This window comes from Sus scrofa, chromosome 3, assembly GCF_000003025.6.
Source record: "Sus scrofa isolate TJ Tabasco breed Duroc chromosome 3, Sscrofa11.1, whole genome shotgun sequence".
In the NCBI taxonomy this organism is placed as follows: Eukaryota; Metazoa; Chordata; class Mammalia; order Artiodactyla; family Suidae; genus Sus; species Sus scrofa.
The window spans coordinates 29,525,974-29,547,031 of record NC_010445.4 but is presented as its reverse complement, the minus strand read 5'-3'; the positions used below and the strand labels follow the sequence as shown (position 1 = coordinate 29,547,031).

At 40.7% G+C, this 21,058-nt stretch overlaps 1 long non-coding RNA gene across 4 annotated transcripts in view; it reads right to left on the bottom strand.

Moving 5' to 3' along the window:
- LOC110259931 overlaps positions 1-21,058 on the bottom strand; it is a 385,411-nt gene that overhangs the window by 242,678 nt on the left and 121,675 nt on the right. The window contains exons 5-6 of one of the 4 annotated variants that reach the window (XR_002342414.1): positions 8,274-8,465; positions 6,514-7,051 (exon numbers count right to left, since the gene is read on the bottom strand). The exons of 2 other annotated variants lie outside the window; for them this stretch is intronic. This is a non-coding gene — a long non-coding RNA (uncharacterized LOC110259931). Of the gene's footprint in view, positions 1-6,513; positions 7,052-8,273; positions 8,466-21,058 lie in introns of those variants that run through there. One more of the 4 variants, XR_002342416.1, reaches the window with a different exon arrangement.

Genomic DNA, 21,058 nt, shown 5'->3' with positions numbered 1-21,058 from the left:
GGGAATTCCAATATTATATTTATATGCGTATGTATTCACACACATAGGCAAACATATATGCACACATACACATATGTTTGCCTGTTTGCTGTCCCCAGCAAACCCACTAATTTAACACATCTGAGTACCTGCTATATATATATGTATATATATGTATAAACATATTTGTGTGTACATACACACACAAAATAATGACAGGTGCAAAGAAGTCCAGCATCAAGGGCTTCTGTCCTGAGAATTCGCAGCTGGTCTTCTACTCTTTTCAGTTCCCAGCAGAGTTGGTCAAAGTGTCCACTTTAGCCTTAGTGCTGTCCTCTGCGGCCCTCACTATACTTCCTTCTACACTCAAGGCCCATGAGTTGTGCTGACCCTCCATGAGGCCTCTTAAAGAGGCAGGGAAGAAGCAGAGGAAATGCTAGATGCTGCACCCACTCTTAACACCCTTTGGGAGCTCCCCAGCATAGCAGGAAACACATGGACCTCAGTCTTTACTGAAAGCTTGCTCTCAGCCTGACATTGTGGCAGAAAGTTACCTGGTTTGAGTCCCTTGATCCTCATAACCACCCCAGGATGTGGGGATTGCTTTTATCGCCCCCATTTTATAGATAAATAAACTGAGGCTCAGCATGATTCAGTCCTTGCCCCGGTAACACAGCATTTAGGGTCAGAGCTGAGACTTGAAGTCTTGCCTGATTCCAAAGGCTCTAAACCTTCGCTATTCCAAGTGCAGTCCATGGACCACCAGTATCTGCATCACCTGTGAACCTAGGCAAAATGCAGAATCTCAGGCCCATTCGGTCCCCATTAAATCAGAATCTGCATTTAAGTAGGATCCTCAGGTAATCCAACTGCATTACAGTTTAAGAAGCCCTCATCTCAACTGGGCTTAATATTGAAATCACTTGGAGAGCTTTAAAATATCTGGGCGCCCAAGCTGCACCGCCCCCTTCCCAAGACCCTTAAATCAGATGCTCTGTGATAGAATCTAGACATAAGTTATTTTTAAAGCTCCCCTGGTGATTCTAATGCAAAAAAAAAAAAAAAAAAAAATTTGCTCTAAATCAATTTTTCAAAAATTCCCTTACCAAAACAATCACAATTGGCTCTACACCTATGAGAATCACCAGGCACTTAGGAACTCGCACATTTCACAAAAGCCCTGGGTCATTTTTAAAATTTTGCGTGTTTGAGAAGCACTGGCCTAAACATTACGATAAATTATAGCTCAAATCGATAGGCTAGAGTTTTAAAGTATATTTTACTGCCAGGTATAACCTGTAGACAGAAAATTGCGCACAGGCCCAGCTTAGCAAATACTTATAAAGTGAGTATCTTTGTAACAACCACATGGCTAGAGAAAAAGAATATGGACAATATCAAAAGCACCCTTGGGTCCCTCCCCCATCTTAACTTTAAAAAAATTTTTTATTAATTTTAATTTTTTAATTAACCCCCCCCCCTTTTTAGGGTTGCATCTGTGGCATATGGAAGTTTCCAGGCTAGGGGTTGAATCGGAGCTGCAGCAGCCAGCCTAGGGAATAGCCACAGCAATGCCAGATCCAAGCCTCGCCTGCAACCTACACCATAGCTCAGGGCAACTCCAAATCCTTAACCCACTGAGTGAGACCAGGGGTTGAAACTGTATCCTCATGCATACTAGTTGGGTTCATTTCCACTGAGATACAGTGGGCACTCCTAAACCCTATCTTAACTTTTAGCTACTATCTTAACTTTTATGGTGATCATTTATTTACTTGTCTCTATAGCTTTTCTTCCTTTGCATGCAGATCTAAACAATATATTTCTTTTTGTCTGTGTCCAATTCTATATGAATGGGCTCATGGCATATGTTCTCTCTTACATATTGTTTCTTTACTGGACATCATTATGTAAGAATCATTCATGCTGAGGTTCATTCATTTTAATTTCTGTGTTAATATTCTAATGTATACATATACCACATTATAAAAACATGCTCTTCTGTGGATGGATATTTAACCTTGTTCATAATATGGCTGCTACAAGCAATGCTGTCCTGACCTTTCCTCCCACACACATCAGTTAACTCTCCAGGGTAAACACTTAGGATTCCTCTTGCTGGGTTGTTGGTATTGCCCCTTTGGCTGGGTCACACCAACCGAAAGAAGGCTCTCACCAAAGTGTTATAAAGTTCCAGTGGTTCCAAATACCTGTTCATTTGATGGCAATCCTTCTTATCCACTTCCTCACAACAGTGTACAGATGACAAAAAGAGCAATTAGGTAGCAGTTTTCTCTGTCTTGAAGTCAAAACCCTCTTTTTCCCCAGCCCTGCGAGCGGTGAGAAGATGAATGCTGAGCAGTGGAAATTATGGGAGTTGTTTAATGATGAACCTGCGCCAGGTTAGGCCTGGATGGCAATCATTTCCTCCAGGTTTCCACCAATGGCTCCGTAAATGGAGAACATTTATCACAGGCAGAAGCATGTGGAATGACAAGGCGCTGGTGCTATAATGATTTTCCTTCCTGTTTATCACAAAGAAGATGATCAATCCAGGCAGGTGTACTGGAGTGAGGCCTCTTACCGAGTATTTGCCAACAAAGAGAGCAGATCAGACCAGCTGCTCACAGGTCTGGCCTGCGGCTGGTGCCCCCTTTGTGTGGGTCTGGTTACCTGCTCACATCCTGTTCAAACACTGAAAAGAAAAAGCATCCTTTTGTCTCATTCATTCATTCAACCCATAGCTACTGAGAGCCTACCAAGCACTAGGGATTCAACACTGAACAGGCAGACACAATCCTGCCTTTAAGCACCTTATATTCTAGTAAGAAAACAGGTGAAACCACAGGGCATCAGTCAACTATGTTTATTAAGCACCTGTATTGTCCCGGGCATTCCAGCTTTAGAGATCAGCAAGATATGGTCCCTATATCCAAGAAGCTTATTGTTTAACTGACTTCTCTCTCGATGCCATGGGTGCTGTGACAGATGTAAGTACAAAGTATCTAGCAGAGCTCAAACAGAAACAACTAGATGAGATTTCAGACTCAGGCCTGCTATTCCACTCACAAGGATTCATACGTAACTCTCTCTAGCAGTAGGGCAGAGGCCTGAAGTGTTGAGACACATAACCCACAAGTTTTGATCATAAATTTAAGAGAATATTGGCAGCATAACGTGTACAAGAAACATTCACGGCAGCAAAGCCTAATCAGCCAAGGAAAGGTCATCATGCTTGATTCCCGAAGAGTTAAGGCAAAGGTAGATGCTATACTATCTTGAAGGTCTGTCTCAGATCATCAACATAATAGAAAGCATCCATTAAACCTGTCAGAGTTCCCATCATTCAGTGGCTTAAGGATCCGGCGTTGCTGTGGCTGTGGTGCAGGCCAGCAGCTGTAGCTCCAATTGGACCCCTAGCCTGGGGACCTCCAGATGCTGCAGGTGTGTTCCTAGAAAGACAAAAGACAAAAGACAAAAAAAAAAAAAAAAAAAAAAAAAAAAAAAACCAGAGAAAACAAAACAAAACAAAAAACCTGTTCATAAGTGTTACCTCATATAATCTGCATAGTGACTCAGACAGGGAGGGGTTAGAACCCCGATTTCACAACTGAGGAAAATGAGGCCATGACAGGTCATTTGCCCAATGTCGCGCAGCCATGAATGTGCAACATCACAATTTGAACCCCATTCTATTTGTCTCTAAAATCCTATTAGCACCATCTCTAATATCTCTGGCTGGATGGTATACAACATGGAAGTTTCTTCAAGCATCGCTTTGACCTTTTCCCTGATAATTGAAGTTGTCTCTGCTCTGGTTTTGCTTGGCCAGTCCCTATCTAGATCCCCAAAACTCTACCCCCAATGACCCAGACACACCGTGTTCTATGTACGACCTGGACTCCAAGGTCAAAGAATACATGCCCTTGCTCATCCACATGCCTGTGTCTGTGTGTCCTGGGGAGGTCAGTATGAAGCTGAGTGTGGGACCCACAGGAGAGGACCAACCTGGGACAGGACTTGCAGCCATGCCCAAGTTCCTCCTGCACCATTAATATCTTAACTTTTTTTTTTTTATTTCAGACGACTCACTTTTTAGATTTTAATAATTTATGAAAAGAGTAAATCACGACCAGAAATACTACTAGTCTCGCCAGCCATCCATTCTACTAACAGTAAAAATTAAAAAACAACGAAGGCAAAACAACATTGAATTATTTCTAGATTCTGTCGCCTTCCCAAGACTAAGAGCCTGTGTCTTGTTCTCACTTTATTAAAAAGGAAGATTAGCAAGTGTTGGAGAGGTGTTAAATCAGACTAACACCATGCTAAGATTTTTCCTTTGATGTTATTGGGATTAAAGAAAATTGGAATAGAAATAAATTTTCACTGTGTGATTCAGTACTTCGTAATGCTGTGAATAGGTAATACTTAGAGTAAAATAAATGTCAAGTGCCACCATACTGCACATCTTGGAAAATGTTGCCTTAAAATAGCTGGATGAGATGAGAATATGGAAATAATAATGAGTGTAGCAGTTACTATATATTGGGGTATTTACTATAGCAGTTTAATATGCAGTCTTGGATCTTCCAAATACTAGTCTTCACAAACACTGCAAAAGGTTGTTATTATCCACATTTTGTAGATTAGAAAACTGGAGTAAAAAATGTAGTAACTGTCTCAAGATAATAAGGCTACTAAGTGGAAGATCCTTAATCTAAACCAAGGTCTCTCTAGCTTCCGAGAGTATCAGATATTCTGAGAAAGAGGAGCTGAGATTCACACCTACTGTTGGTGGTGACATAAAGCAGAATGTCAACTTTGGATAACAGTCTATTTGCTAAGACTACACAAATGTACACCCCAGGACCCAGCAACTGAACACCCAAATGAGAAAATGAGTGCAGATGTCCACACAAAGACGTGTATGCAAATGTTCCCAGTAGCTAAATTCATAATAAACAAAAACTGCAAACAGTTCAAATGCCCATCTAAAGGTAAATGGGCAAACAAATGGAATCTTACTCAGTAACAAAAAAGGCCTCAACTACTGACACAGGCACCACAATGGCTGAATTTCAAAAACATGATGCTGAATGAAAAAAAAAAAAAATTCTCACACAGAAGAGTATGTGCTCTAGCATTTCATTTATATGAAGTTCAAGAATAATCTGAACTAGCATAGAGAACAGACTTGTGGCTGCTAAGGGGGATGGGGGTGGAGGGATGGATTGGGAGTTTGGGGTTAGCAGACGCAAACTATTATATTTAGAATGGATAAACAACAAGGTCCTACTGTATAGCAAGGGAACTCTATTCAATATCCTGTGATAAACCATAATGGAAAAGAATATGAAAAAGGATATTCAGACATATCTGAATATATCTGATCAGCTGAATATATCCAGCTATTTTAAGGCAACATTTTCCAAGATGTGCATAATTGAATCTCTTTATGATACAGTAGATATTAACACAACATTATAAATCAATTGTATTTCATAAGCAATGATGAGGTCCTACTGTACAGCACAGGGAACTATAGCCAATCGCTTGGGATAGAACATGATGCAAGATAGTATGAGAAAAAGAATGTGTTTATATACGTGCGTGTGAGAGAAAGAGACTGGGTTACTATGCTATACGGCAAAAACTGGCACAATATTGTAAACCAACTATAATTTTTTAAAAAAGCAAAACAAAAAAAAAAGATTGTCTGAACTAATCTAAGGTGACTGAAGTCAGAAAAGGAGTTACCTCCGGGGAGGGGAACTGACAGGAAAGGGGTACAGAGGAAGTTTCTGGAGTAAATATAGTCTACCTTGATCAAAAAATATAGATTATACCTGTAAGGTGATGATACAGGTGTGTGTGGGCATGGGGGTGTGTGTGTCTGTGTGTGTGTGTGTGTACACCAAGTTACACATTTAAGATTTGTGCATTTTATTCTCTGTAAATTATAACTCAATAAAGTACCAGGGGAAAAGTCTGTAGCTCTGTACATAAGCCAACCTGCCTCCAGTTAGGACGCATAAGCAAGTTGACAAGCTCTTTCAGAATTCCACTGCATATTAGAATCAAAGAATGCCCAGCTATGCCTGGGTGGTTTTCCTCATTTTAAATCATACTCTTGGGCCTCTTAATCACACTTCTCTTCCCAAGACATTTGAACACACTTGAGGTCAGATTCTGCCTCATCTTTCTATCTTCAACCTCTCTTCCATTGAGCCTTACACATAGAAGTTCTCAACAAAGAGTTGCTAATTGAATTTTCATGTTTTCATGTGCTATTTTAATTTTGTTTAATAAAGAATTAAAATCAGATTTAAAATGAACAAGTGTTGCTGTTCTCATTCATTTTCAAAGTCCACCTCCCACCCCCAGCACTACACTTCAGCCGTGACAGCTGGAGGGGAAGGAAAGGAGCCTTTCCAAGGAGGACAAGTCAAGCTTCATCTAAATAGTCCTCTAGCTCTGAGTGAAGAACTCTTAAAGAAGGAGTTACTTAAAGTTCAGTTTGTAATTACTGTACCATAGAAAATGCAGATTGAAGAGCAAAAGTCAAGTTTTATTAATAATTACAAGCCCTGTGGCCATAAAGATAAAAGTAACAATGCTATACTGGCCACTGCCTTTTAGCTTTAGTTCCAGATGCTAATGAATTTTGTCCCTGAACCAGAAAAAACAACTGAGCCAATACAACATTGGACATTGACTTGTAACGAGTGGTCTCAGCAGTGATTAAGCTTATACAACATAACCCCTATTTCTTCAGTAATGACCTTGGGGGACATATGCAGGTGAGAAGAATGGATCCTGATGGGAAGAGTCTGGGAAGGATGCTTTTGATTGAGCCATAGCCTTGCATGGAACTACAGGGTAGTTCCTCCAACTTTTACAGATGATCCATTCAAATTCAAGTTGGTCCTTAATGACTTCGTTCTCCCTTTGGGGGAAGACATCTGAAGATGGGAGTCTTGCAGTCATCAAAGCCATAGTCCAATATGGTCCTCATTCATCTCAAGGTAGAATACTTGGACCACTGTAGTACCATGACCTAGGACCAAAGCTGAAAATTGAAGTGAGGATGGAATGTATGTGCCACAGCATCCTTCTTTGGCTATGCCTTCTTTAACCCTTACCTTCATCATATATGACTAGTTTCCTTTTTAATGAGCCTGATGTTAGAGTCAAGTTAATATAGCTCTCATTTATTGAGTGTGTACACTATGCCATGTCCCATACCAGGCAATTAACATTGTCCTATATAACCCTTATAAGGTAGATGCCCCCATTGCATACGTAGGAAAACTGGAGCTCAGATAAGTTTATTGACAAAGGTTACATGGCCAATAAGTGAGTGATAGAGCTGAAACAGGGACCCAGCTTGTCTGATTCCAAAGCCCAAATAAGTTTGGAAAGAGTGATTTCCCTCAGATTACTGCCAGAAACAATAGGTATTCCTATTACATAGAAATCCATGGAAAGCCTGGCCAAACCATGACTTTTCCTTAACCACTAAAAATAAAAGATGACATGGATAACATCTTTTTTTTAAGGTGGTTCCTTAAAAAATGAAATATCATACTATCATATAACCCAGAAATCCTACTCCTGGGCATATATCCAGAGAGAGCCATGGTTCGAAAACACACATGCACCCCAGTGTTCACTGCAGCACTATTTACAATATCCAAGACATGGAAGCAACCTAAATGTTCATCAACAGATGAATGGATAAAGAAGATATGGTGCATATGTACAATGGAATATTACTAAGCCTTAAAAAAGGATGAAATAGTTCCATTTGCAGCAATATGATGGCCTGAAAATTACTGTACTGGGTGGGAAGAGTTAGACAAAGAAAGACAAATTCATACGATATCACTAATATGTGGAATCTAATTAAAAATGATACAAAAGAACTTACAAAACAATAACAGACTCAAAGATTTCAAAACAAAGCTTACAGTTACCAAACTGGATATGTTGGGGATAGGAATAAATTGGAAGGTTGAGATTAACATATATACACTACCGTATATAAAGTAGATAAGTAAAAAGGACCTACTGTATAGCGCAGGGAAATCTACTCAATACTATGTGATAACCTATGGGAAAAGAATCTGAAAAGGGATAGATATATGTATAACTGATTTGCATTGCTGTATACCTGAAATGAACACAACTTTGTAAGTCAACTATACTCTAATAAATTTTTTAAAAATAAAAGATGACAATAATTCTTGGGTTGAGTTGGAGAACTAAAGGGATCCACCCAATGGACTTACCACACCAGTTTCAAAAGTTGACTTCTGAGAGTCTGCTGGACATCCAAAGGAAGACAATGCTTCGAACATCTTTAGAGTTCACCTTTCCATTTTTAAAGCACTCATGGCAGATCGTTATAACATCTTCCCCCCTGGATTTTTATAAAGAATAGGAATTGTTCAGATTTCCTGATCTGTATTCTGAGCACTGTCCTATATGAGGCAGAAAAAAAATCACAAAGTGAACTTATGTCATCTCCCCTTAGACAGAAATAAATGAAAATCTCTCTGCTACTAAGATTTTCCTTCCACTCTTCCTGGGGAATTTGACAGTATCTGCAACACTCATTTCATTACATGCCTTGCAAAGGTTCCACAAGGATAATCATTCAGGACACCTCAGGTTAACACAATGGTGATCTTTCTCTATTCCCAAGTACCTCTGGACACCTAAGCAAAGGTGATTCTGCTCTTGTCAGGACCTCTTTGGCCGCCACCTAATCTCTCCATCTTGCAATTGACTAAGAACTACCCAGGATGAAAGCTCATACCTAAAAAGTGAAGTTAAAAACACATGTCAAATGTCCTCACTGCCTACAGGATCAGAATTTGCACTTGTTCTTAGTAGAAGATTCAGTCAAAGAGAAGACAAAGCAAAGGGCAAAAAAGCCATCTGCATGGACTGAATGTTTATGTCCCCAAATTCATCTGTTGAGGCCTAATCCCCAATGTGAACGGTATTTGGAGGTGAGGCCTCTGAGAGGTAATTAGGTTTCAATGAGGTCATCAGCCCCGAGATGGGATTTGTGACCTAACAGAAGGATGCAGAGGCCTGAGATCCCTCTACAGGTGAGGGCACGGGGAGAAGGTTGTCTGGGTGTGGTCATAAAAAGAAGGAAAAGAAAATATATAAAATTTCGGAGCCAGCAGTCAGGTCTCAAAACTACAACCTTCTTCACCCACCTCCCCTTCCGAAGGCCTACCACTAAGAATGTTATTCAACTTAAGAAAAATAAAAATGAATACTAATTGAGCTTTTACTCATGCCAGGTGTTCCTCCAATTCTCAAAACAGCTCAGCACAGGGTAATTTTAATGCCCATTTTGCCTGTGAGGAAGTTATGGTGATCAAATTTGCTCCAAGTTACACACTTATAAACAGTTGAACCAGGATTTGAACGAATAATCTAAATTCCTGCAGGGTCACTGAAAACATGCAGTTTTCACTAGGATGTGTACTATTGGTGTTATTAGTAATGTTTACCCTGGTATAAATGGGTAAGCATCCAAACTTTTTTTTTTTTTTTTTTTTTTTTTTTTGCTTTTTAGGGCCACGTCCGTGGCATATGGAAGTTCCCAGAGTAGGGGTCAAATCAGAGCTGCAGCTGCTGGCCTATGCCATAGCCACTGTAACTTGGGATCTGAGCTGCAACATACACCCCAGCTCAGGGCAACTCTGGATACTTAACCCACTGAGCAGGGCCAGGGATTGAACCTTCATCCTCATGGGTACTAGTTGGATTTGTTTCCACTGAGCCACGATGGAACTCCTCGAATCTTTAAAAAAAAAAAAAAAAAAAAAAAAAAAAAGCTAAATCCCATGTGGTGCCACAGGAGAACTGAAGATGGAAATAAAGTCATTCCCATAATAACTTCCCAGGGACCCTGAATGAATGGCCTCATAGTACCATAGGGTGAAATGTAGACATCTAAAAATTGGTCTTAACATCATACCCATTAGGATGACTACTATAGGAAAGAAAGAGAGAGAGAGGGGGGAAAGAAAGAACCGAGGGAGGGAGGGAAGGAGGAATGAAAGGAAAGGAAAGGAAAGGAAGAGAGAGAGAAAGAGAAAGAAAGAGAGAGAAAGAGAAAGAAAGAGAGAGAGAAAGAGAAAGAAAGAGAGAGAGAGAAGAAAGAAAGAAAGAAAGAAAGAAAGAAAGAAAGAAAGAAAGAAAGAAAGAAAGAAAGAAAGAAAGAAAGAAAGAAAGAAAGAAAGAAAGAAAGAGAGTAGTTCCTGTTGTGGCTCATCAGGTTAAGAATCTGGCATAGTGTCCATGAGGATGTGGATACTATCCCTGGCCTCGCTCAGTGGGTTAAGGATCCAGTGTTGCCATAAGCTGCAACGTGGGTCACAGAGGTGGCTTGGATCTGGCATTGCTTGGGCTATGGTGCAGGCCAGCAGCTGCAGCTTCAATTTGACCCCCAGCCCAGGAACTTCCATATGCTGCAGGCCTGGTCATAAAAAGAAAAAAAAAAAAATAGAAAATAAAAAGTACAGGCCGGAATGTAAAGAAATTGGAACCCTTATGCACTGTTAGTGGTTATATGGAAAATAGTATGGTGATTCCTCAAAAATTAAAAAAAAAAAAGAATTACCATATAATGCAGCATTTCTACTTCTGAGTATATATCCAAAAGAATTGAAAGCACAATCTCAAAGAGATATTTGTACACCATGTTCATGGCAAAGTTGTTCACAAGAGCTAAAACACAGAAGCAAGCCAAGTGTCCATCTACCAATAAATGGATAAGCAAAATGTGGTCTATATAAGCAATGGAATTAGTCTTAAAAAGGAAGGAAATTCTGGAGTTTCCTTGCAGTGCAGTAGGTTAAGGATCCGGCATTGTCACTGCAGCAGCCATAGTCACTACAGCAGCTGTAGTTGTTGCTGTGATGCAGGTTTGATCTCTGGCCCAGGAACTTCCACATGCCATGGGTGCAGCCGAAAAATAAAGGAAGAAAATTCTGACACATGCTAAAACTTGAGGACATTATGCTAAGTGAGACACGCCAGTTCCAAAAAGATAAATAATGCATGATTCCACTTATATCAGGTCCTTAGAGTAATCAAAATCACAGAGGCAAAATACTTTCTGTATTGTGATTGCTGGGAGCTGGAGGAGGGGAGGATGGGAAGTTATTATTCAACAGGTATAGTGTTTCAGTTTTACAAGACGAAAAGAGGTCTAGAGATGGATGGTGGTGGCAGTTGTATAATAGTGCAACAAGATGAATACACTTAATACCAATGTACACCTACAAGTATTATAATAAGTTTTGCTTTTCTGTGTATTTTGCCACAATTAAAGAAATTCAGAAAAAGAATTGGTTTTGATTTCAACCAAAGAAGTCTAAGTAGTAGAAATTGGTACCTGGTATTACAGTCTACTTTTGACTCCAGCCCTTTGCACTAAGGCTGTCACCTAATAAATAAAACATGAAGCCAACCACGACTCTTTCCTCTCCTCAGTCCTCGCATCCAATTAGCCACCATGTCATCAATTCTACTTCTCACAGATTTTTCAAATCCTTTTCCACTCTACGTTATCACATCTACTTAATGCAGACCCTTGTTGACTCATGTGTGTGCCTCCAATCTCATGTCTCATTTCCTCCAACCATTTTCCCAGCTGTAGCCGAAAGAACTTTACAAAGACCCAGATCAATCCTTTCTCTCCTTGACTTATATATCCCATTACTGACACCCTCTATAAGATAAAATCCAAGTTCCTCGTCCTAGCAGAAAAAGTACAATGTCACTCTGCCTGTTTTCAAATTCGTTTCACACCAGCTCTGCCCCCTCAACATGTTTTAGAGATCCCAAGATGCTCACAGTTCTCACCAATACAGCTGGTGTTTCAGGCCCAGGTCATTCCACACAGACACTGTTTCACTTGACCCAAGTGCTCTCCACTTCCTTTCCACCTAGAAGGAGAATTCCTGTCCCTTCTTACACTGCAACCTAAATGTCACCTCCTCCAAAAGTTCTGTCCTGCCAAAGCTAATCATTCCCTTTGCTATGCTACCTCCATAAGTCGTATAAACTTATAAAATACTTGCCATAGTGCCCGATGCTTCACAAGCACTCCATAAATTGGTATTTATTATTATTATTATTATTATTTTGTAGTATGGTAACTCATTTGCTTACAAGTCCACCTCTATTGCAAGACTGTGAGCATTTTTTAAATGGCAACTGATTAGTATTGCTTTCCTGTGTTATGTCCATCATCTTGGAACAAAACCCAGCACAGAGTAGCTATAGCAAGAACAGAAGGTGTAGAACAGCTCTTCTTTATTATTATGTATTTTTACTAAAGTACAGTTGATTTACAATGTTGTGCCAATGTCTGCTGTAAAGCATAATGACCCAGTCATACTTATACATACATTCTTTTTCTCATACTATGTTCTATCACAGGATAGTGAATATAGTTCTCTGTGCTGTACAGTAGGACCTCATTGCTCATCCATTTTAAATGTAATAATTTACATCTAGTAAGCCCCAAATTCCAGTCTATCCCCCTCCCTCCCCCTTGGTAACCACAAGTCTGTTCTCTTTGTCTGTGAGTTTGTTTTTATTTTATAGATAGGTTCATTTGTGTCATATTTTAGATTCCACATGTAAGTGATATTATATGGTATTTATCTTTCTCTTTCTGACTTACTTCACTTAGTATAAGAATCTCTAGTTGCATCCATGTTGCTGCAAATGCCATTATTTCATTCTTTTTATGGCTGAGTAGTATTCCATTGTAAATATATGTACACCTTCTTAATCCATTCATCTATCAATGGACCTTAAATTGTTTCCATGTTCACTATTGTGAATATAGAATAGCTCTTCTACTCAAACCTTCTTCTTCATCCTCGAAAGAATAGACTACTAAGGAGTTCCTGGTGACACAGTGGGTTAAGGATCTGGCATTGTCAATGCTGTGGCTCAGTTCAATCTCTGGCCTGAAAACATCATGACTCAGGTGTGGCAAAAAAAAAAAAAAGGAGTTCCCGTCGTGGCGCAGTGGTTAACGAATCCGACTAGGAACCATGAGGTTGCGGGTTCGGTCCCTGCCCTTGCTCAGTGGGTTAAGGATCTGGCATTGCCGTGAGCTGTGGTGTAGGTTGCAGACGCGGCTCGGATCCCGAGTTGCTGTGGCTCTGGCGTAGGCCAGTGGCTATAGCTCCGATTGGACCCCTAGCCTGGGAACCTCCATATGCCGAGGGAGCAGCCCAAGAAATAGCAAAAAGACCGAAAAAAAAAAAAAAAAAAAGACAGAAGGAACTACTAATCTCATAATTGTCCAGGTTCCAGTACAATGATTGAGCCAAAGTTACCGACAGGGTCACTCTTCTTCTGCTTGGTCCATCCAAGCAAACAAATCCTACAGAGCAGCCAGTCAGGTCATTTGAGCCCTTTTCTTTTACCCTCATACACTTCCTAGAATTTGGTCAGCACTTGTCTGATTGCTGATCTGGGGGTTTAGACATTAATAGAGATCCCAACAGATTCTTATGGAAGGCTACATACTTCAGCCCATTTTACCAATGAATTTTAAAATAGTGGCTCTCAACAGAGCCTTAGTCAAACAATGAAATGGGTGCCTTGTTCCCTGCCTGCTATAATTTTATGTGACTGCTTCACTCAAGAAATCTTTTGAAGAGGGACTTTTCTGGTGTAAGGAAGAGCTTCCCAGAATGCTTTAAAAAGCATTTGTGTGTACTAACAGTACTTTGGTCCCATTGTTGGTCCAAAGAAGCTCGATGAAAGTCTATTAATTTGCACTTACTGGGAAGCAGACCATTAATGGACCCTGGCCAGTGGTAAACCACTCCCATGAGGACTGCACATTTTGAAGACTCCATTCAAGCAAACGTTACTGCCTAGCTCTGAAGCTTTCCACTCTTCTATCTAAAGCAGATTTCAGAGGTTTCATTCTTAAGAAAGATTAATAATATATTAGGAACATAAAGGCAACAGGAGCATAAACTTAATGGCAAACATATAATCAATGTTTCATAATGTTTTTAGAATAGGAGACTGTAAGGTGTGCTCTCTATAATTTCTTTCCCAGACCTCATAAATAAACCATGACTCTTTTTCCCCCATGTTCAACTGATTTATAGGCAGATATTTAAGTAAAGTGCTCCCATTCATTACTAATACATGGCATAATACACAATAATAAGTGACAATAGCTCAACTATGATCATTTAACATATTAATAAAGCACCAATGTAATTTAAAACAACAACCCTCTCACTTTACACAATCTCTGGCTAAGAAGCCAGGAGAAGTAAGCAGGAGAGACCAACAGCCAAAGGATAGAAATCCCAGAAATCCTCATTCTTCACAAGGGAATCGTCAAAAAATAACAAAGCACCAGTCACTAGAGGCGGAGTCTCAAAGCCACTGCTGCACACGCTGGAAACAACCACCATGCCCCCCATCCTCCCAGTGGCAGGAGGAGCTTTTTTTTCCCATTGCAAAATCTAGATTCATCAGTACACCCTGGGTACAGAAGCCTCCCGAGGAAGGCTAGCGCAGGCTCTGATTTCAAGCCTGATACAATGACCCATTGTACACTCTTATGGGAAATGAGATGGGAGCACTTCGCTGAGAACAGAATTAACCCTTGTCATTTAATATTTCATGCCATCCTGGAAGCTCCGTAACATGAACAAATGGCTACTGCTGAAATGAGCCTTGTTTATCCTGAGTGGGATTTAATGATAAGGATGGCAGAGCCGTGTGTATCCTGAAACATATCAGACCTGTGGTTGATAATGAGGTATCACTGGATTTGTCGTGCACTGGAAAAAAATTAATGTCCTTACTTTCGGGGTTGGAAACACAGGAAGAACAGCTATTGTCCTAGCTTAAAATGGGACATAATTGAACAGGGGAAATGACTTTTTTTTCCCTAGAGGGCAGGGTCTAGTAAGAAGGAGAAAGTAAATTACTTTAGGGATGATGTGCTTTTTTAAGGTAGAAGGGCTAGTTGCCTGGGTTTTTGATTTTCAGAGCTTAGATTCCTTTGCTCTTCTCCACCAAAAGAACATCTGTTTTATAAGCTGGGCTCTGCCAGCCCTTCCTCCTCATTTTTCAGATGATGAACTGCCTCTACACTGTGATTTATGAACCTCAGAGATCCCATGGCGAGCTTGTCTGGCTGGAGAACTCAGCACTTCAGTTTCAGTTGGCAAATTTTCTAGGAATGCAAGACTCAAGATAAAGCACAATGAAAGGAGATCCAAAAGAAGGAAGATGGGGCAGAGAGGGATATGCTCACTGAAAGATGTGAATTGTGACACAAATGGCTAGCATACCACCAAAGACTGGTTCTTCCCATGCCAAGTGCAGAATTATTGCAGGGAACTATCTGTCCATCCAAAGACTGCTTATCCCAGCATCCTTTGCATCTAGATGGTGTCATGTGACTTGTTTTCACCAACTGAATGAGAGTAGAAGTGGTGTGCATTTCCTCCAATACAAAGTGAGTAAGAAGCAGGTGTGCCTTCTCCATCCTCTTTTTCCTCATCAGCCAATAGAAGAGAGGATTCTAGGGACCAAGAAGAGGGCAGAGCTACAAGATGGAAGGAGCCTAGGTACCTAAGTGACTTCATAGACTGCTGTCCGCTTACAAATTAAATGAAAAATGAGCAAGAAATAAATTTTTGGTTAGTGGAGCCACTGAGATTTCAGGGACTAACAATTACGGCTGCTTGATCAGTACACAAATCAAAACACTTTAGTAAAAAGGAAATAAAAACTGTGCCATGTTTTAGATTACACATATAAATAACATCACATTGTATTTGTCTTTCTGAATTATTTCACTTAGTATGAGAATCTCTGGCTGCATCCATGTTGCTACAAATGGCATTATTTCATTCTTTTTATGGCTAAGTAATATTCCATTGTATATATGTACCACATCTTTATAATCCATTCATCTGTTGATGGACATTTAGGTTGTTTCCATGTCTTGGCCATTGTGAATACAGAAGAGCTCTTTTATTCAATCCTTCTTCCTCATCCTCAAGAGAAGTACTCCTTGCTTGGTGCCCTACAATAAACACTGAACTTTCCCTCAGCACAACCCAGTGTCAATAGATTGGTTTTATTGAACACAGGTGAGCAGACCAAAATTTGGTTCAATAATGGAGGGAAAGTTGTTTTTTTTAGCAAGCAACTCCACAGGAATCTCCAGTGACCTTCCACCAAACTGGGATCTGGGTCAGATTCAAAGTTCTAAGTTCCAGTATTACACCCTGGTCTCACCAAGAAACTCTTTTTATGCTGGACAGAAATAGAAAGCTCCCTAGTTCTACCTGAATGCCAGAAGCAGTGGTGTGATACCTAAGGGCATGCCAGATGGATAAAGAGAACACCCATGTCTTTGAGGCAAAAGCATCCCAATTAATAGAGACACACAAAACAGACGGAAGGTGTTATTACCCACCCCAGCCCCCCACACCAGGAAAAGATGATTTCCAAAGTGGGCAGAGACATCAGCATCTAGAGACAAAATTCCTTGATGGTCCAGTGGTGCATCCCAGGACAAGGAATTCTAACATGATGTCTAGTAAGATATCAGCAATCTCCATGTGTAAACTCTAGGTCTGATGGTTCCTTAAGTTTCTTAACCACCATGCTCAGCCTGTACTGAAATGACACCATCATCCAGTTAGGAGAGGAATCCTCAGCTGTCAGATGCTTTTAATTCTCCCATGAAACTCAAAAGTACCATCTTGCCTAAAAGGAAGCAAATTGTGAATGCTTAGCCATTTGAAGGCTCAATTACCACATTTGCCCCCACAGTTAGTAAATGACACACCCTAATTGGGTAATTGTGTACCTAAATGCCTGATAAGTGTGCAAATTTCTGGGCAAATTGAAGGCATGATATATGTAAATCAACCTGCAATTCCATTAAACCTAGCTGTCACTGCATGTCAATCACAAGGACAGACAATCATATCTACCTCATTCTGTGAATCCTTTGAGCCAAAGCATTTCTTGATATTTATGTTTTACTAATGATATAATAATGTATAGCTTATATGACACCTAGTAGTAAATATGAATCGTCATTTTCCTGGCAAAAATGAGAGTCATCTGACCTGTGAATTCTTACAAATGCAATTTAATTCTGCCTTACTCAAAAGGGATGTCAGTTCTTATAGCTGAAGAAAGAGGAATCAATCCCCAAGAAAAGGATGCTACTATCTAAAAATGTTCGAAGGTTTTGTTTATATGTGCTAATGTATGAATGCCAATAGTATATATATATTCCCAACACCAGGCCCTATGCTAAGCATCTCATTTAATCCTGAACAGCTTTATGAAGTAGATACTATTGTTAGCCTCATTTTACAGATAAGGAAAATGAAGTACAAGAGATATTAGGAGGCTTGCTCAAGGTCATGGAGCAACCAGGTGGCAAGTCAGGATTTGAACCTGCCTCCTCTCCCACCTCCCATCTCCAATCCATTCTCAAGTTGTAATGGGTTCCATCTCCTTAATTTCTTTCCAGTAAGGTTACATTCTCCATCTCCACTGTCACTAGCTTGGCTCTGGCCACCATCATCCACCAGCTGTTTTCAAGTTGACCCCCTCTCTCCCTGCAGCCAGGGTGGTCTTTCTGCAACGCAAATGTGATCACATCACATCTCTTGCTAAAATGCTATTGCCACCATGATGGAGTTCAAACTCTTTTTACATGGCAAGCAAATCGTGTCATAAATCTTCCCATAGAAACTTGAAGAAATCATGGAACTCTATTCATCCATGAGGATGTCACCCCCTGCACACCACTAGAACAGGTCCTGTCCATGTTCCCAGGGACTCTACAATGCCAATGCAGTTATCATCCTTACCACCACAACATTTCAGCCCTTGCTGGGCTTTTCCTCCACTTTGATTCCTAGAAACCCCATTCTCACTGGGTGCTGCTTCTCACTATCCAGAGATTCAGTTCTTGAATCATTTATTTTTTTCTCTGCACACTTACTCCCTCCATGAGCCCATCCAGCACCATGGCTTTAAATCCCATCGACACAATAAGGGCTTTAAAATGGGATACTCTAGGCTTAACTTCAATTCTGAACTACAGACTCAAATTTCCAATTAACTCCTTTAGTCTCTATTTGGGTGTCTAACAGACATCTCAAACTTAACATGGCCAAAAACTACTAACCCATCACTTGCCCCAAACCTGTTCCTCCTGCAGATGTCCCCATCTCAGGAGATGGCAACTCCATCACACCAGAGTCATCTTTGCCTCCACTCCTCCTCTTGAGTACCACCTATCAGTCCTGTGGGTTCTACCTTGAAAATATACATCCTAAATCTGACCACTCTTCATCACTTCCACTACAGGCACTGTGGTCCAAGCCACCATCACGTCTCACCTTCAGTACCAACCCAACCTCAGTCTCTCCGCTTCCAGCCTTCCTCCCTCTGTCAGTACTACAGAAACTCCTCCGAAACAGAAATCTGGTCACTCTGCCTACTCAACACCTTCTCCCTTCACCCCAAGTTTTCTCTTCACACTTAATAGAAGGCTAAATCCCTTTCCAACCTCAGTTCTTTCTTTCCATGCTCTCTACTTGCACATAAAATTATAATTATACATTAGCCAACCTCCTCGCCATGCATATTTTATGTCTTTCTTAGTTACTCTAATGTAACTTCATCCTACAATGCATCCGATTTCTCTTTGGGTCAATATTACCCATTAAATGATAATAACCACAGTTACCATTTACTGAGCTTTGTGTGTGCACATCATTTCTTTCATTTGGTTGGCGGCATTGTAGAACTTAGAGAAATTCAGCCGTGTCTGGAATTGCTCCCTTGGGCTCAGCATGACACTCAGGTCTATCTTTCTTTGGCCAAGTGTGATGTTAGTGGTAAGAACTGGGTTCACAGGGAACAAAAGCAGCCTCAGACACAGTTGCATTCAATTTTTCTCTCAGCACTGCTATCTCCCAGACTCCTGAGGACTTACTGGCCCTACCACGTGACCTTTAGCAGAGACCAAACCCGGCGGTGGTAAACAAATACAGTTTTACTGAAGTTCCATGATGCTCTGCATCCTGATTTCAAGCCAAGCCATTCGGACTGGAATGGTGCTTCCAAGTTGACTCAAATTCACTTAGAAAGGACCAATCAACTTCATTCTCTTCAACTGTGGAATGAGAGATGTGTTTTAAGTGCCACTTTACTAACAAACCCTCTTCTTTACAAATAGAATTCCTATTTTGTCCAGGGTGACTGACAAACATTTCTTCCCAGACCCCACTGCAGTTAGGAATGATCATGTGACCTAGTTCTGGCCAATGGGGCAGAAATAGAAGTTTAGTGGGTGGGGCTTCTGGAAAAACCACTGCTTTCCTGATAAAAATGGAACTGACTCAACAACTTTTGCCCTTCCCTTTTCTTACTGGCTGGAAGGAGGGCATAGATCATGCATGGACGTAAAACAGTCATCTTGTGTCCATTTTGACAAAGACAAAAGAAAAGAGGAAGTTCCCTGGTAGCTCAGTGTGTTAGGCATCTGGCATTGTCACTTCTGTGGCACAAGTTTGATTCCTGGCCTGGGAACCTCCTCAGGCCATAGGTGTGCCCGGGGGTGGGGGAGGGGGTCGGTGGTAGGGTGAAAGACAAATGTAGAGAATGGCTGGTGAAGAATAAAAACCAGAAGGAGCCCAGGTTCCCAATAGCATCTCTGGGTCCCCACACTAGCCAGACCTCCTAAACATCTCCAAGCTTTCTTTATACGATGAAAATACACTTTTTCTCCATCCAAGCCACTAGTTATTACGCAGTCTGTTTCATGAAGCTGAACATAAAATATCTGATATTATTACTGTCCTTCTTAACCATCTGTTTCTCTGAAGCATCCTATCAAAGAATAAAAAAGTGAAGGCTGTCTTCCTTCATGAGCCTGCCAACTCCAGTCAGTCTTGCCTGTGAGCTGACTTCCTGGTCTCACTCATTCAACAAATTTACCGAGTTCCTATTATGGGCAGGCACTGCTGAAGGGCCAAGTCTTCAATGATGAACACAATTCCCCAGTGCCCCTTATCTCAATGCTTATGTGAATCTAAATGCTAACATGGCCTTTAATCCTCCACTCTGGAGCCTACTGTATGTCACACATTCTTCCTCTTCCTCCTTCCACTACAGTAAACACCTATCCAGTCTGGAAACTTCAGGCCACTTTTCTTTATATAACGCTGTTCAGTTCTTCATGCAATCTCTTCTGCTTTTCCAAGGTTGAGGAAGGACAGGATGAGGTCAATTGTGATTCTCTCAAAACTGAAAGTTGCTGGTTGTACAAAGGTGAGATTAGAAGATTCCTAAAGTTCCTTAAGGATCTAAAATTCTGAGTTCTGAAGTTCCCGTCGTGGCTCAACAGTTAGCGAACCCAACTAGCATCCATGAGGATTCAGGTTAGATCCCTGGCCTCACTCAGTGGGTTAAGGATAGGGCGTTGCCGTGAGCTGTGGTGTAGGTCGAAGATGCGCTCAGATCTGGCGTTGCCCTGGCTGTGGTATAGGCCAGCAGCTGCTGTTCTGATTGGACCCCTAGCCTGGGAACCTCCACATGCCATGGGTGCCGCCCTGAAAGACAAAAAGACCAAAAAATTAAAAAAATAAAATTCAGAGTTCTACATAATTCTTTCTATTCTCAAACTGCTTTTCACCTTTCATCCATAGGCACACTTCCCATTATGGAAAAATCTTGGGTAATATAGAAATGTCACTTTGCCTTTGAATCCAAGGGTAAGACCAAGATTTGTTTGGTCATTTTATTTGCCTTCAGGTGCCAAGTGCTTTTTTTACATAAGTAAAGGAAGAATTCAATCAATTCTCAAGAGAATGGAAGGTAAATGCCATTTTTGAGAGAGGATAACAGGATGAGGAATCCTGAATAACTGAAACAAAATGCAACATTGGTGCTTTTGTCTTTTAAAGACAAAGACATTCCCCCTCTTACCCCTTCTATTCTCTTC